Source organism: Stenella coeruleoalba (assembly GCF_951394435.1).
Source record: "Stenella coeruleoalba genome assembly, chromosome: 15".
NCBI lineage: Eukaryota > Metazoa > Chordata > Mammalia > Artiodactyla > Delphinidae > Stenella > Stenella coeruleoalba.
The window spans coordinates 38,882,234-38,898,083 of record NC_137161.1 but is presented as its reverse complement, the minus strand read 5'-3'; the positions used below and the strand labels follow the sequence as shown (position 1 = coordinate 38,898,083).

At 41.2% G+C, this 15,850-nt stretch overlaps 1 long non-coding RNA gene across 1 annotated transcript in view; it reads right to left on the bottom strand.

Annotated features, from left to right (window-relative positions):
• Nucleotides 1-1,221: 1,221 nt before the first annotated feature.
• Nucleotides 1,222-15,850, bottom strand: part of LOC307198751 — a 34,711-nt gene continuing 20,082 nt past the window's right edge. Inside the window, exon 3 of the long non-coding RNA XR_013831689.1 lies at nt 1,222-5,069. This is a non-coding gene — a long non-coding RNA (uncharacterized lncRNA). The remainder of the gene's footprint in view (nt 5,070-15,850) is intronic.

Sequence of the window (15,850 nt, the reverse complement as noted above, 5' to 3'; positions counted from 1 at the left end):
TAGCTGCTCCTTGTCTTCCTTGAGGCTGTTGATTACCTAATGAACCCACCCACAGGCAGCATTGCTCTCCAACTAGAATAGAGGTACTCACCTGTTTTAGTAGCTATTTGAAAAAAAGAAGTCCTCTATAGCCCTCATATTTAAAAACCTTTCAGAGTCAAGGATATAACCAAGGTACAAATACTGCAGTGGTGACCATATGTGCAGCACCATATTAGGTAATAGAAGAGGATAAAATACAGGTAGTGTATGCCCAATCTCAATGAATTTATAGCCTATTACAGTCAAGCTAAGGAGAAAAACAATAAAACTTCTGTGACTGGGTGATATTTGAAACTATTAACTTATGGCTTTCTCTCACTTTATTGCCCTTACTTTCTCCCATTCAAGTATTCATTTGAAGATATTAATAGTTGAATATAATACTTGTGTTACCACCTTTTTGCCCATTTTCATTTCCCCATGACAGTCCCGGCTTGATCACTCAGGGACAAAAAAACTCCCCCGACCGGACATGGAGGAGGTGCTGATAATGGAAGCATGACGTCTACTCAAGAATAAGAAAGAAGGTGGTCTTTTCCACCTCCCCTCTTTTCCTTTGATTATAAAAATGTAGCCCACTAAGTTCTCGGGGTGTGGCACCCTTTTGCCTGCCTGCTAGTAAGCCTCACAAGCATCCTATTCTAATAAATCACTCCTTACCTATCACTTTGACTCTTACTGAATTCTTTCTGCATTGAGACAGAAAGGACCAGAGCTCCTTGGAGGCCCCCAGCACACGACCTAGCAGTTTCACTTGGAGATACTCATTTATGGTTTTCTCCACTTTAGTTTCTCTCATTCAGGTTCAGAAGAAGGAGGGAAGACCAGTTCCAAGGGCATGTTATCAAATGGACAGGTTCCATCCTGTCAGGGACCTGTTCCTGGTAGGGAGGAGAGAGGGGAGCTTTTACCCATCAGCTTCATTGGCTCTGTGTGTGTGTGTGTGTGTGTGTGTGTGTGTGTGTGTGTGTGTGTGTGTGTGTGTGTGTGTGTGTGTGTGTGTGTGTTGGTGGAGGGGCTGGCTATCTTAGACGACAAATCCACATATGTTGTCTGAACAACATCCTGGCTTTTGTCTCCAAAGACTTAGATCCAATGACAGGAATGGGAATAAAAGAAATACCTGGAGTGATCTGAAGAAGCAGAGAAGGTTCCTTTCCAGGTGAGGCAATAGAAGATAGTCCCTGTGCTCTGGAGGGGGGCAGAGAGAGGTGAGTGGGTACAGGAGGCTTGGGGGGCTGAAACCTTCATTAGATCTGGGGAGGGGCCTAGGAGGTTATCAAGGTGAGTAAAGGGTATTCTAGCCAGATGTTTCTTCAAAAGCATCGAAGCAAGAGCTTCAAAAAAGTTGCATTTTGGAAGAAATGGGGGACTAGCCTAAAATTTACACCACCTTTTGGCCTTGGGGTGCAAACAGCTTCAGCTGATGGGCACACATCCTCGTGTGCCTTTTCATCTTCCCCGTTTCACTGCACCCCAGACCCCACTTCTGTTTGGGAATCACTTTCCACAGTGATCCACCTGCACTCACACCCTTTCCTTGAGCTCTGTTTAGGGAGGGGAGTGGGGAAACCCCGACCAAGGCAACAGCAGAGGTGAGTAGGACTTGAGAAGCTTTCAGATCCATTTTGAAGACTTTTATTCCCATTTAGACTCCTTCACCATAAGTCATTTTCTGTTTCTATTCCAGTTAATGTCCTAAGACTCTGCTAAATCTGGAATGTCCTTTCCTGGACATTGAACTCAACCAGCTATTCTCATTTTCCATCCTTCCTGAATATTGGACAGTGATGACTTGTTAACTCCTTGAAGCTCAGGTCTCCTTTGCTTTCCAAGGGCTGCATATACTGTGTTCTTTCCTCCCTTTCTGAACCTGCCTCCTCTGACTCATTTCCTGCTCCCATTAACCTGAAGAATAGGCTTGAACCTAATCTCTCTCTGACCATCTCCAACCAGTTCAATGTCAAAACCAGCACTGTGACTTTTTCTGAATGGGTTTCAAATTTAGATTTCCCTGGAAACCCTGAGACTTCCTCTGAATTCCAACCCTGTGTTCATACCAGTCTGGTGAAAATTCCACCCTGAATGTTATGTACAAGCTCAGTATATCCATAACTAAACCAAAAATCCATTCCAAACTGGAAATGCAACAATTAAAAACAACCAAAAAGGATAGATATAAGAAAAAAGAAAGAAATGGCACATCTAAAGGTCAAATCTTAGAGGAAGACAAGAAGATAAAAGACAAGGAGATAGAAAGAATCATAAGTAGAATATTCCAGCCTGGTAAATCGGAAGAATGGTGACATTTTTGGAGAGGGTTAGAGAAGTTGAGGAAAAAGCAATTTTAGGATGAAAGGAAAGATGAAGAGTTCTGTGTTGATCGTATTAGGTTTCTGTACTGAGTATTTTCCCTGTTCAGTTTTAAATATATCCATAGACCTGGGGTCCTTTCCTATTTTTCTCACTGATCTTGGTCACACGTTATCTCCTTGATTTCGACTTTCTTCAGCCTCACAGGGACTTCTTGAGGAAAACGTCAACAACTTCCAACAAAGTCTTTCTTTTAATTCTCTCCTGAAGCCAAACTTGTGAACAAAATAGAAAAAAATAAATATATTATAATACATAAATAGAATCAAAAATAAAAATAATAAATATTAAAATATACAACATGTAAAAATAACCACCAAAACTCCCATCTGGAACCTTACAGCAATCAAATCTGATACAATCACTCTTTACTTTTCAAAAATGACTTAAAAGTTTGCTTTATATTCTTTTACTACTTGAGATGCACCAGGAAAATACCATTCTTTGTAGGTTTCAACCAGACAGTGTAAGGCCTGTGACTGGCAGCAGGTGTAAAGATTCATCTGAAGATACCAATGGCACAGAGTATGGGTTTTATTTCATTTTAAAATCCTTCAAACCTCCTACTCTGTTTAGAGGCCTGACAGCAGCCACCTTCCTAATAGCCTGTTTTACTTGTCACCCACCTTTGAGCCATTACAAACCTGTTAATTGCTGTCTGGGTAACAAAGGGAAACAACACCATTGTGCTACTAATAAAAAACTGTATGAATTGCTTCTCCTCCAAAATGCAATGATTTTAATTGACTTTATTTTCTTTCAAGAGGAAACAGAGATGCACCATCATGGTGAGATCTGCCCTCATTAATGAAGATGCATCACTAATTTAAGATGCAAGTTGAAGGCTGGTAAATATCCATCTAGCAGCTTGCCAGCCTGCAGCATACACAGAATCTGGTACACAAGCTTCTCTATTCCTCTTCCCTCTCAACTTTCCCCTCCTGGGACCCAATAAAGGACTTGGGAGCAGGTAAAAAGCCATACATTATTCTGCAGCTTTATTCCAGCTGCACTTTGGAAGACAGATTTGCAGGCTCTGAACCAACAGGGAATGAATCACTCAGCGCATTTTCTTAGGATACTGCGGCAATGTTACTGTTCGCTTTCCCAATAACTGCATAACCACGGACAGTAACAAATACACAGAGACATTTTCTTCTCTGCACCTCAGAAAGCTGTCTCTTCATGAATATCTCTTCCTTAGCTATTTCCTAATCCAATTTTTTCATGTCAGAGCTAGGAATTTGTGTGACAGGGTATTTGGTACATTTCCATAAGGCAAGGATCAGCCACATCCACGATGATTCTAGGCAGCTTCGACTAAGAGCTCCACAGGGTAAGTCTGTGATAATTAGCTGGATTTCTCAGGTCCAAAAGTAGTCATATTAATGAGAACCCCAGATTATAGAAGAAAGCTGAGGGACCAAGACGGTGAGTATTAGGCATCTCTGTGTTTTGAGCTATTGAACGAGTTAGGTGATAAAAATTTCATTCACTCAACCATTGTTTATGGTGCACCAAGTCTGTACGGAACTCCTGCTAAGCTACGTGGGTGGGGGGGGTGTAGAGCTGTTAACGTGATCCCTAAAGTTCCTGCTCTCCTGGAAATCACATACTGGGCAGGGAGTGAGATTAAAATTATGCAATTAAATAAATGCATTCACAGAAAAAAAAAAGTCCATTCATTACCTGTGAATGCATTACCTGCATTCACAGGTAATGGTGATATGAAGAAAATCAAAGAAGTATCGTGATAGTGATTTGGGCAGTGGCCAGGGCTGCTTAAGAGGAGATGACCAGGCAAGACCTCTCTGAAGAGATGACATTCAAGATGATGTGGCAGTCTTGTAATGGGGCACCCAAATTCTTGGATATTCCTCCCACCAAGAGGTGGATTCTATGTCCCTGCCCCTTGTCCCTTGAATCAGGCTCTCTGACTACTGACAAAGAGAGAAAAGCAGAAGTGACGCCATGCCAATTCCAGGGCCAAGGGCTTAAGAAACTGACAGCTTCCACTTCCTGTCTCTGGAGGGAATGCTTGCTCTTGGAAGAAGTGAATGTTCTACCTTGGAGATGTGGATCTACATTGTGACCTCCTACCACTTCACTTCCAAAAGTGGAGATCACCTCTATTGATCTATATAGCCCCTTCCTAACCCAAAGTGCCACTTTGCAGGACAATGTAGAAATGTAGCTACTGAGATGTCATTCTGACCTCCAGGCCACTTGTTATATATGTGGTACCTATAGGTCAAAATATTTATGGTCCATATAAATGCATTATTCTTTGCATAGAAAAGGATGCCATAAAGCTGCCACCACTGGGATGTAAATGCTGAGTGGCAGGCAGGTGACAGATCAGTGTAAGAAATACCTTGGGGTCAGACAAGCATCTGAGCAGCCTTCAGATGTATGGTACCTTGTTGGCATCTGTGCCTTTTCCTACAATACATCTATGCTCGTCCCCGGGATAAGACAACAAGAAGTCAAGCCCACTTGCCTCTCCTTCTTGGAATGTCAGAAGTTGAATGCTTCATCAGGATTTTAAATGGTGACTCCAGATTCCTTTTCAGCTATTCTAGGATGAGCTGATTAAGTCATTTTACTTCATGAGCAATGAAGGATTTAGGGTTGATTTCTGGCCACAGTTAATTCTGGTGAAATGACATCATGAAAATATTGAGGGAGAACAGCAATATTAATTCATCAGACGTTATTTATTAGTGATGTGTTATGTAACAAATAGGACTCGTAAATTTAAGGAAATGCACTGTCATTAATCATTCACTATTTATAATGAAGGCCCAGAGAACTTCATTTGAACAATCTCCTCTCACAATCTGCTTGTTACAAGCTCAGCTGTGGCTGCCTTTTCTACCCTGTGACAAATCCTCTTTCCTTCTTTCCTTCCTAATTACTAATCGTCCTTTACAATTCTAAGGAAAGTAACTGTTCTATCTGTTGCTATGGCTTCCCAGCCTAAACCAAGTTCTCTCTTCCTTTTTGCTGAGAGTAACCTGATTTATTTTTTCAGGCAGCTGTGCCCAGCCCCCAGAGGACAAATCCTAATTGGTCTAAGCCAATCAAAGAAACCATTCTGTTTTGCTGTCATTTGTCTAGAAATAGATATAGTCAGCCCTACATATCCATGGGTTCCGCATCCATGGATTCAACCAACCTCGAATGAAAATTATTAGAAAAAAAAAATTCCAGAATATTCCAAAAAGCAAACCTTGAATTTTCCACCTGCCAGCAAATATTTACACAGCATTTATATTGTACTAGGTACTATAAGTAATCTAGCGATGATTTAAAGTATACAGGAGGATATGCCTAGGTTATATGCAAGTATTACCCCACTTTATATAAAGGACTTGAGTGTCTGTGGATTTTGGTATCTGAGGGGAGTCCTGGAACCAATCCTCTGCATATACTTAGGGACCACTGTACCAGTTTTTCCCTGCTACCTGAGAGTAGAGTGTTCCTATGACACCCTTCTTAAGCCAAAATGGCATAAAGTGAAGCAGCAATTACCTTAGGATACATCTTGTTAATGGATGCAAAAGGTAAATCAAGATAAAGCACAGATGCTCACAGACACAGTTCAAAGCTATGGCAGCCTGACACTGAGATGCTGAGTGTAGGTCCTGGGGAAAGAGCTTGGTGGCGCCCCTCTCGCTGCTCAGGGCACCTCTTATACCAGCTCACTGCAAAACAAACTTACTGAAAACAAATAATGGCACTTTGGCAAGAAATATTAGGGCCCTGGGTACCTGAAGAATAATCTAGACAAAAAGCCTTGGTCTCTGGAACACAGCCAGCATCGGGCCCTCCAAAGCGCATGGCTTAGAGCAGGGGCCCCTCCTGGCTGGGTCTAAAGTGGGCTGAGGATTGGCCAGTTAAGGGATGATGTTAACCCAAATGTGACAAAGAGATGGGCTGGAATGCCAAGGCCCGATCAAAATGCTAGTCCCCAGGAACACCAAAAATAACTCTTCAATTTTTCAGTTTATTTTATTTGCAGATCAGAACTTCAGTGATTTTCAGCAAATGAAAAGTAGTTGTCCTTGGATGGAAATATACAGAGATGGACTTATCACAAAGCTAATGAAACTGAAGCTCCAAGCCCCTCCCTTGCACTAGTTCTGAAAGAAGCTTTGGCAATACGCTCGCAGGATGACGGCGCCACCAACTTATGTCTAAGAGGGAAGACATCACCTCATCCTGAAGGTAGCAGAATATTTTTTTGTATGTGTAAACGTAAGGCTTTTTAAAAATTCTTGACTTTAAAAGGGCCCCCAGAAAGTAAAATGGTTTATAGTTTGGCAGTTCCTTAAGCAGTAAAATATACTGATAGAATTTCCATGTGATCCAGCAATTCCATTCCTAGATATATACCCACGAGAATGGAAAACAGGGACTTGAACAGATACATATACACCAATGTCCATAGCAGGCTATTCACAATAGTCAAAAGGTAGAAGCAACCCAAGTGTCCATCTACAAATGAATGGATAAACAAAATGAGGTCTAAACATACAATGGAATGATATTCAGCCTTTATAACGAATGACATTCAGATACAAGCTTCAACATGGATGAACCTTGAAAACATTATGCTAAGTTAAATAAGCCAGACACAAAAGGAAAAATATTGCATGATTGCACTTATATGTGTTACCTAAATCAGGCAAATTCAGAGACAGAAAGTAGATTAGGGTGACCAAGTGTTGGGGAAGCTGAGGCTGAAGAGTTACACCTTAATGGTTACAGAGTTTCTACCTGAGGTGATGAAAGTGTTCTGGAAATAGTGTATTAGTCAGAGTTCTCCAGAGAAACAGAACAAATATAGAGATATATATAAGAGGAGATTTATTATAGGAATTGGCTCACAGAGTTCTGAAGGCCAAGTCCCACAATCTGACGTCTGCAAGCTGGAGGACAAAGAAAGCTGGTGGTACAATTCGGTCCAAGTCTGAAGGCCTGAGAACCAGGGTCCACTGGTGGAAATCCCAGACTTTTAGTTGCTGGTGCTGCTGGAGTGGGGTCCACACTTGGAGAAGGGTGGTCCAGCAGCCTGGGCATCACCTGGGGACTTGTTGGAAACGCAGTACCTCAGGCTTCCGTTGGACTCACTGAATCAGAATCTCTGTGGGGTGGGAGCCTGTGTTCTTGTTTGAAGGCCCTCCCAGTCCCTAAGCGCAAGACAATACTGGTCCAGAACTTGAGCTTCATGTGTGTATATTAGATACAGCTTTGTTTCCCCCTTGTCTGCTATGAAAGATTGAGGGATGGAAGACACTATATGATAAATCAGATCAGCATCAGTGAACACAAAGAACAGGACCATTTAAGGGACCCTGGGGATTCTCTGCGATCATATCAGATGCGTGAGTTTATGCATGCCAGGGGGAAGGGGAGGAAGACAGGGACCCATCCTAGAGCCTTTCAAACCCTTGTAGCCTGCAGACTGTGCTCCCTGGGCCCAGAGGACACCGATGACAATCTGAGATGAAGAAAGGAACTCATGATTGGGGAACCAGGAGCCCTCACTCATCACAGAAGGAAAAGAATTGTCCTGGAGATGCCCAAGACATGCAGAAAGGCCTCTCTATTTTCCCTTTTAATGACTTTTCTATGATTGCAAAAGCAATACTTATCATCATAGAATATTGAGAAAATATAGAAAGATACAAAGAAAATAAAAGTGATCAACAATCCTGCTCTCCAGATAGAGCCACTTTATCCATTTGATATTTTGATGTATATTCTATATCCTATCCAGCTATATACACATACACACTGCTGTATACGTAAGAAATATTTTTAAAATGTAAATACACATTTATATACATATTTATACATATTTTATATATAGAAATGTAAATATGCCTACATATTTATGGTATGTATTATATATGCATATATACAGATACTATATATGACACACATGTAATATATATACATATATTTAAAAACTTTAAAAACTATAGATATACAAATATGTACATAATATATAACATTAATATATGTATATGTTATATATAACGTACTTTACGTGAAATATGCATATGTATAAATATATACATAAATATATAAATATTAGGCATATAAATACATAATATAGATAATATATTTTTTCTGTAAATGTAAATATACATACACAACTTTGTAACCTACTTTTTTACTCTTAGCAATATATTGTACTTCACTCATTTAAACAGGACAGTTACAAAGTGCAAATTTTAAATTGCCCAGGTGTCCACCACTGACCACTTCTCCCTTCCCCCAAACACCCAGCCTCCAACTAGAGGCTATAAAACTTTACAGATTACATGAAGACTTCGTGGAAAGAGAAGAGGTAAAAATCACCTCTCCCTTCCCATGAGAACCAGTGAACCAGGTAATTCCTGGGACAGCCAGCCCCCATCCCAAGGTGCTGGGTCACCACCTCCCACACTGATGCCCTTCCCACCGCAGCCCACATGCTCAGCACCAAATCAGGGGACAGAGCCATCCCAGCCCCTCTGATGATTCCCTGTGTTTCAGTTCAGCCACCCCAACTCTTCAGTATCACACAGAGTCTAAAAATTCAAAGTGAACTGAAAGTAATTATGTTTTGAGATCTGTGTGTTGGGGGGTAGGATTCCAGATCATCTCTTGTGCTAACAGGGATTGATCCACTGCAGGGTCCTAAACAGGGGTCAAAATCATGGTCATAAAGCTACACACGGGCAGACCTACAGGACGGTCCCAGCCCTACCCCCCAAACCTGAGGCTCTCTTTTTTCCTTTGTCTTTATCAAGAAGTCTACCCAGGCAGAGTCTAAAAAATTTTAAACAAAATGATGCAGGCTCTCATTTAAATCTTTTAAAAATAAATGATTTCACAGAGCTTATTTCCATGTTTATTCTATTGATTCAATTTAAAACAAATTGTAACATGGAGCTCATAATAAGCCCAAACAGTCTAGGGATCATCTTCATTTTTGGAATAGTAACTCTTCCTTTTTTCTCCCTCTACTGCTGCAATTAGGATAGAAGAGAAAATTGGATTTTAATTAATCAGCAAGTGCTCTTCTCTTCCAATCACTGGGAATTTCAAGGCTGTAAAACTACAGTGTAGGGAGGTCACATTGGCTCCAAAAATAGCTGGAAAAAACCAAAAACAAAGACTCCTCGTCCCGGTGCTTTTTTTCAGAATTCAAAGGCAGTTCAGTGTAAGATTGGAAAACTCATGCAGGGGCCAACCAGGGTCTCTCTGAGCAGGAATGTTTTGCTAAGGGTGGAAGCTAGTTGCAGCACCCATGTCCCTTCCTAAGACCTCAGAGGGGCAGTTTAGCTGCTTTCCTCATCAGAAGAGCTTGAGCCAGCAGAAATACTACCCAGAGGCACCTGCTTCTGTCACCAGGAGCCAGCTTGGTATGTGGTACACCTCTCTCCTCTCCCTCCCCAGCCGCCCAATGATCTCTTTTGTCTCAGACACTGGCATTATAAGCCATATTAATTATAGATCAATCTCTAATTTGAAGGTATGAGGCAAGACTCTAGGGGGTCTCATTAACATAAGATTCAAAGCTGACTCAGAGCCTAATTATATTGTAACCAAAAAAAAAAAAAAAAAATCAGGCTGGATTTAGGTTTGCGCAAAGCAGTTTGTCAACAATGAGCACATCTGTAAAGGTATTTTAAGATACACGTGCCATTTTGGAGTCTTTCTGTGACTCACCTTTGTTTAATTTTTTTCCTTGCTGATGGTTACATGTGCATATGTGTGCTTGTATGGACACGTGTGTCAGGACCCAGCAGGCGAGAACAGTTTATGAACAGATCAAAGGAGCATCTACAGGAAGGTGTTGACTAAACTTAGAGGCCTGCTGTGAGCCAGAAAGATAGAGTCAAGTTCAAACATACTTATGAAGTGCTAAATGAGCTTCATTTACTAAAGATTACTGATATAAGCCAAACAGAGGCTCCTGAATAAATAAATATTTTTTTCCCTGATCTACAACTCATTAAGGGAATAATGTCCTGTCGAATCTACTAGCTGCTACTAAATGTTGGTCTCAAGATGTCTGCAGATCTCAGACAACCAGACTTAATTACTTCTTTAAATTCCTTACTTTCAAATACGATTATACTCTGAAGTTCTGGAGATTAGAACTTCAACATATGAATTATGGGGGAAGTCAATTCATCCTATAACAGGAGATACCGGTGAAGTCTGAAGTTCTGCATTTCTAACAAGCTCCCAGGAGACAGCCGTGCTATTGATTGACCAATGGACCGTCCTTTGAATGATCCTGGTCTAGGAGATTGCAGCTGCCACCCCCATAACACTGCTCTTACGAACCACTGTTACTAAGGGAAGGTGGCTGGGGCGGGTGTCACATTCCTCAGGTGTGTTCAAGCAAAATAAATGTTTATTGTTCTAGGGAAGAGATTCTCCAGCTTTAATGTGCATCAGTGTCCCCTGGGTGATTTATCAAAAAATGTAAATTCCTGAGTCCCACCCCCAAAGATTCCAATTAAGGAGGTCTGTGAAGGGGCCAAACGTATCCTGTCTTTTCCCAAGTGTTGAAGGCCACTCAAATACAGCTGGGCCTCCAGACCACACTTGGAGAAACACTGATCTACCAAGTTCAACCAGATTACTCGGTGAGCTCTTCAAGGTAGTGGCCGTGTCTACATCATGTGTCTCAAAACTTAAGATGCATGCGCTTCACCTACAGACCCTGCGAAAATGTAGATTCAGATTCACTAGATCTGGGATGGAGTCAGAGATGCTCCATGTCTAACCAGCTCCCAGGTGATGTCAATGCTGCTGGTCTGTGGAGCACACTTTGAGGGACAGCGGCAAGATTCCAAATCTCACATGATGTCTGGACAAGGACTGATCCTACCATCTCGCTTAAGGAACTCTTTGTATAATTCATGCACTAACCATTTATCTTTTATACATCTTTTCACTTTAATGCAGCCCATAATAACCCTTCCATTATCTGATCTTCTCCAAATTGATTCTTCCTGGAGTTCATATAATTCTTAATTCAATTGTCCTGGGGACTCTCCTTTAGTACTAGGAATTAGAATGTTGGAGTGCAGGATCAGAATTCTAAGTAACTTTGACAAATTGGAGAAACGTTACATTATAAATGAACAGGATAAAGTCCAACAGGGAAAGGTGCTAGACGGTGCCCTTAGGCATGAAAAATAAAGAATACACCATGAGGCGACCTGTAAGGCACATGTGAAGTGGAAACCCAGAATCTCATCACTCAAGGTGAAAAATTACACTAAAAATAAGTATCCAGGCAAGGAACTGCGGAGGAGCAAGACGGCAAATGCCTCTCTTACAATACAGAGCCGTAAGTTAAGAAGAAATATATTACTAGGCATTAAAATTACTCAGCATGTGACTAAGTTTTAAATATTAGACTTGTGATAATTAGGTTTGCGTGGCTCCTAAACTCATTTTGACTTTGTTTTCTACTTGGGTTATACCTGCTATACGTTTAAGTTGTTTAATAGTTACAAAAATCAATAAATCCATCCTGGCACATTAGAATCACCTGGGCCACTTTAAAAACTATCGATATCCAAGCCTGTTTGTATTAATTTCCTAGGGCTGCCATAAAAATATCACAAACTGGTTGGCTGAGAATAACAGAAATTTATTATCTTACAGTTGCAGAGACTAGAAGTCTGAAATCTAGGCTCCCTCTCTGAAACCTGTAGGGAAAGGATCCCTCCTTACCTCTCCCAGCTTCTGGTAGCCCCAGATGTTCCTTGTGGCTGCATAACTCCAATCGAATCTTACCATGGTGATCTCTTTATGTCTCTTCATATAATCTTCCCTCCTGCATGTCTCCTCTGTATTCAAATTTCTCCTTTTTATAAAGACACTAATCATATTAAATTAGGGCCCACCCTGAAGACCTTAGTTTAACTTGATTACCTCTTTAAAGATGCCATTTCCAAATAAGGTCACCTTCAGAGGTACTACGGATTAGGACTTCAACATATCTGTTTGGGGAGACAAAACTCAACCCATAAACCAACCCAGATCAATTACATCAAAGTCTCTGGAGTGAGGCCCAGGCACCACTATATTGTGAGTAGCCTAGGAGATTCTACCATGCAGCTTGGATTGAGAATCACTGCGCTGAGGGAAGGTCTGCAATGGCCTCTATTGTCATGGGAACCGCTGGTACTGAGGGTGATAAATGTTGAGCGGGACTTTGTTGACTAAAACACCAAAGCTGAGGGAATAGGAGATAAATAACTAACATTCTAAAGCAGTGGTGGTTCTCAATCTCGAACATACATGGAATAACCTAGGAACTTTAAAACGTACTGAAGCCTGGGTACATCCCATAGATTCTGATGTAACTGTCTGCATGAGATTTGGGCGTGGAGCATTTTAAAAGCTCCCACAGGTCATCCTACTGTGCAATCAAGATGAGAACCACTGTTTACAAAGAAAGATTTGTTATGAAGTGGCCAAACTGGCCCTCAAGACTAGAAACACTGGAATAAGGGCCCCAGGCTCGTGATCCCAGGACTTTGCTCTTTCCGCTCAACATCTTACCTTTTTAACAGATTAGTTTACAACATCGAGTTGAAGGATCTTTAAATGTTATCTTTCCATTCTTCATATAAATATGGGCAACTCTGTCTCATCTTAAAAAATGCAATCTTCCCCAACCCTACTTCCCAATCAATTACCCCTTTTTCCCCCTCACTATTACACAAAGCTTCTGGAAACATTATTCTAAACTCACCTTTGTCAAGTTCTCACTTCCCACATGCTTCATAAGCCTCTGAAACATGACCTGCCCTGATCATTTCCCTGCAGCTGAACTCACCAACGTCACCAATGGCCTCCTAATTACCAAATGCACCTCCTCAGGTGGCCAACAGATACACTAAAAGATGCTCAACATTGCTAACAGGGAAATGCAATGAAAACCACAATGAGATATCACCTCACACCTGTCAGAATCACCATGCTCAAGGAGAACACAAATAACAGGCAAGGATGTGGAGAAAAGGGAACACTTGCACATAGTGGGAACATAAATGGGTGCAGCTGCTGTGGAAAACAGTATAGTGGTTTCTCAAAAAACTAAAAATGGAACTACCTATGACCCAGCAATTCCACTTGGGTATATATCCAAAAAAACCAACACTAATTCAAAAAGATACATGCACCCCCAATGTTCATAGCAGCATTATTTACAAATGCCAAGGTATAAAAGCAACCTAAGTGCCCATTAACAGATGAATGGATAAAAAAGGTGTGGCATACTCACACACACACAACGGAATACTATTAAGCCATAAAAAAGAATGAAATTTTGCCATCTGCAGCAACATGGATGAACTTGGAGGGCATTATGCTAAGTGAAATAAGTCAGACAGAGAAAGATAAATACTGTATCGTATCACTTATATGTGGAATCTAAAAAGTACAACAAACTAGTAAATAAAACAAAAAGAAGCAGGCTCACAGATATAGAGAACAAACTAGTGGTTACCAGTGGGGAGAGGGAAGGGGGGAGAGGCAATGTAGGGTAGGGGAAAAAGAAAAAGGGTTATTATGGGATTATATGAAATCATATAATGTGTGTGAAACTTTTGAAAACTGTAAAGCACTCTAGAATTTAAAGAGTGTTTCATTCAATAAAAAGAAAAAAATAATTTTAAAAATAAAAATAATTTTAAAAAAATACACACATTCTTCTCTCACCTGAACTTTACTACATAGTCTTCAAGACTTTTACCCCTTCTCTCCCTCTCCTGTGCTCCTCCTTTGGCTTCCACAGAGTCACTCTTTTCGATTTCCTTTGGGGGCTCAACTGCCTGTTAATTAAATTTTTGGGTCCACTTTAGACCTAGTTTTGTCTCATTTTGGATTAGGTTGACATACAAATTTATGCTCTTTGTAACCAGAAGTGGATAAATATAGGTCAATCATACAGCTTAACCTTATCCCCTATCCCAATGCAATGTTAACCATACTGTCCCTGGCTTCAGCTGTCATTTGTATACGGGGTCTGTCATTTGTATACTCAGACCAGTTGCTGAAGTATTGCAATATTTCCTGCCAATTGGTAAATAGTCGGTGCCTCGTGCCCTCCCACTACCCTGACTGTCCTGCTTCCTCTCCTGGTACTCCTGACACCTCCCAATGATCCAATAACTAAAGGGAAAATGCCTGGCGTAACAGGTGACCCCTGAGACCCTGCTTCAAGCCTATAGCCAGAATCTGTTCTGACTGGTTGATGTCCATGTTGTACTGATTGTGGAATATTTTCATATACCCCTATGTATTCATGATTTCCAAATGTCTCTATCCATTAATAAGAAATTATCTTTTCTTAGCCTCAGACCCATATTGTCACCTGACTCTCCCTACTTTGACATCACATAGACACATCAGAGCCAACACACCCAAGATGGGGCATCAAACCTCCCCACAGTGACAGACTTTAACTTTGGTGGCCCCAACAAACTACATCTCCAGGCACCCATGCCCTAGTGTAGACCCCTCTCACACTGACCCTGGGTTTGGCCATTGGACTTTCTTTGGCCAATGGGACGTTATCAAACATGGTGGAAACAGAGCCTTAAGAAGAACTTGTCCTCTTAGAATGCTCACTCCTGGGAGGCATCTGCCAAATTCTAAAGTAGCTCAGACTAGACTTCTTTGTTATGAGAGCAGGTAGAGGGAGAGGTCAGGGGGAGAAGGCTACAGGCCCCAGATGTCACCCAGCATCCCCACTCCATCCTGTCCAAATGTCTCACCTACAGAATCCTGAGAAGTAAAATGGTTGTTGTTTTAAGCTTCTGCATTGTTAGACAGGGTTCTCCAGACAAGAAGAACCACCAACAGGATATGCATGTATGTATAAAATATTTATTTATTTGATTACTAATTTATTTATTTATCATAAGAAATTAGCTCATGCAGTTATGGAAACTGAGAAGTCCCAAGATTCACAAGGTGAGTCGGCCAGCTGCAGACCCAAGAGGGATGATGGGGTAGTTCCAGTCTGGGTCCAACGGCCTGAAAACCAGGAGTACTGACAGTGTAGTTCCAGTCCAAAGGCCAGGAAACTCAAGACCCAGAAAGATCAATGTTTCCATTTGAGTCCAAAGGCAAGAAAAAGCCAATGTCACAGTTCCCCGGCAGTTAAGCAGAAGGAATTCCCTCTGACTCAGGGAAAGTCAGCCTTTTTGTTCTATTCAGGTTTTCAGCTGATGGGATGTGGCCCACACACATCAGGGAGGGCAATTTGCTTTACTCAGTCTGCTAATAAAAACAAAACATCCTCACAGAAACACTCAGAATAACATTTGACCAAATACCTAGGCACCCCATGACCCAGTCGAGCTGGCACATAAGATTAACCATCACGACTTCTAAGCTT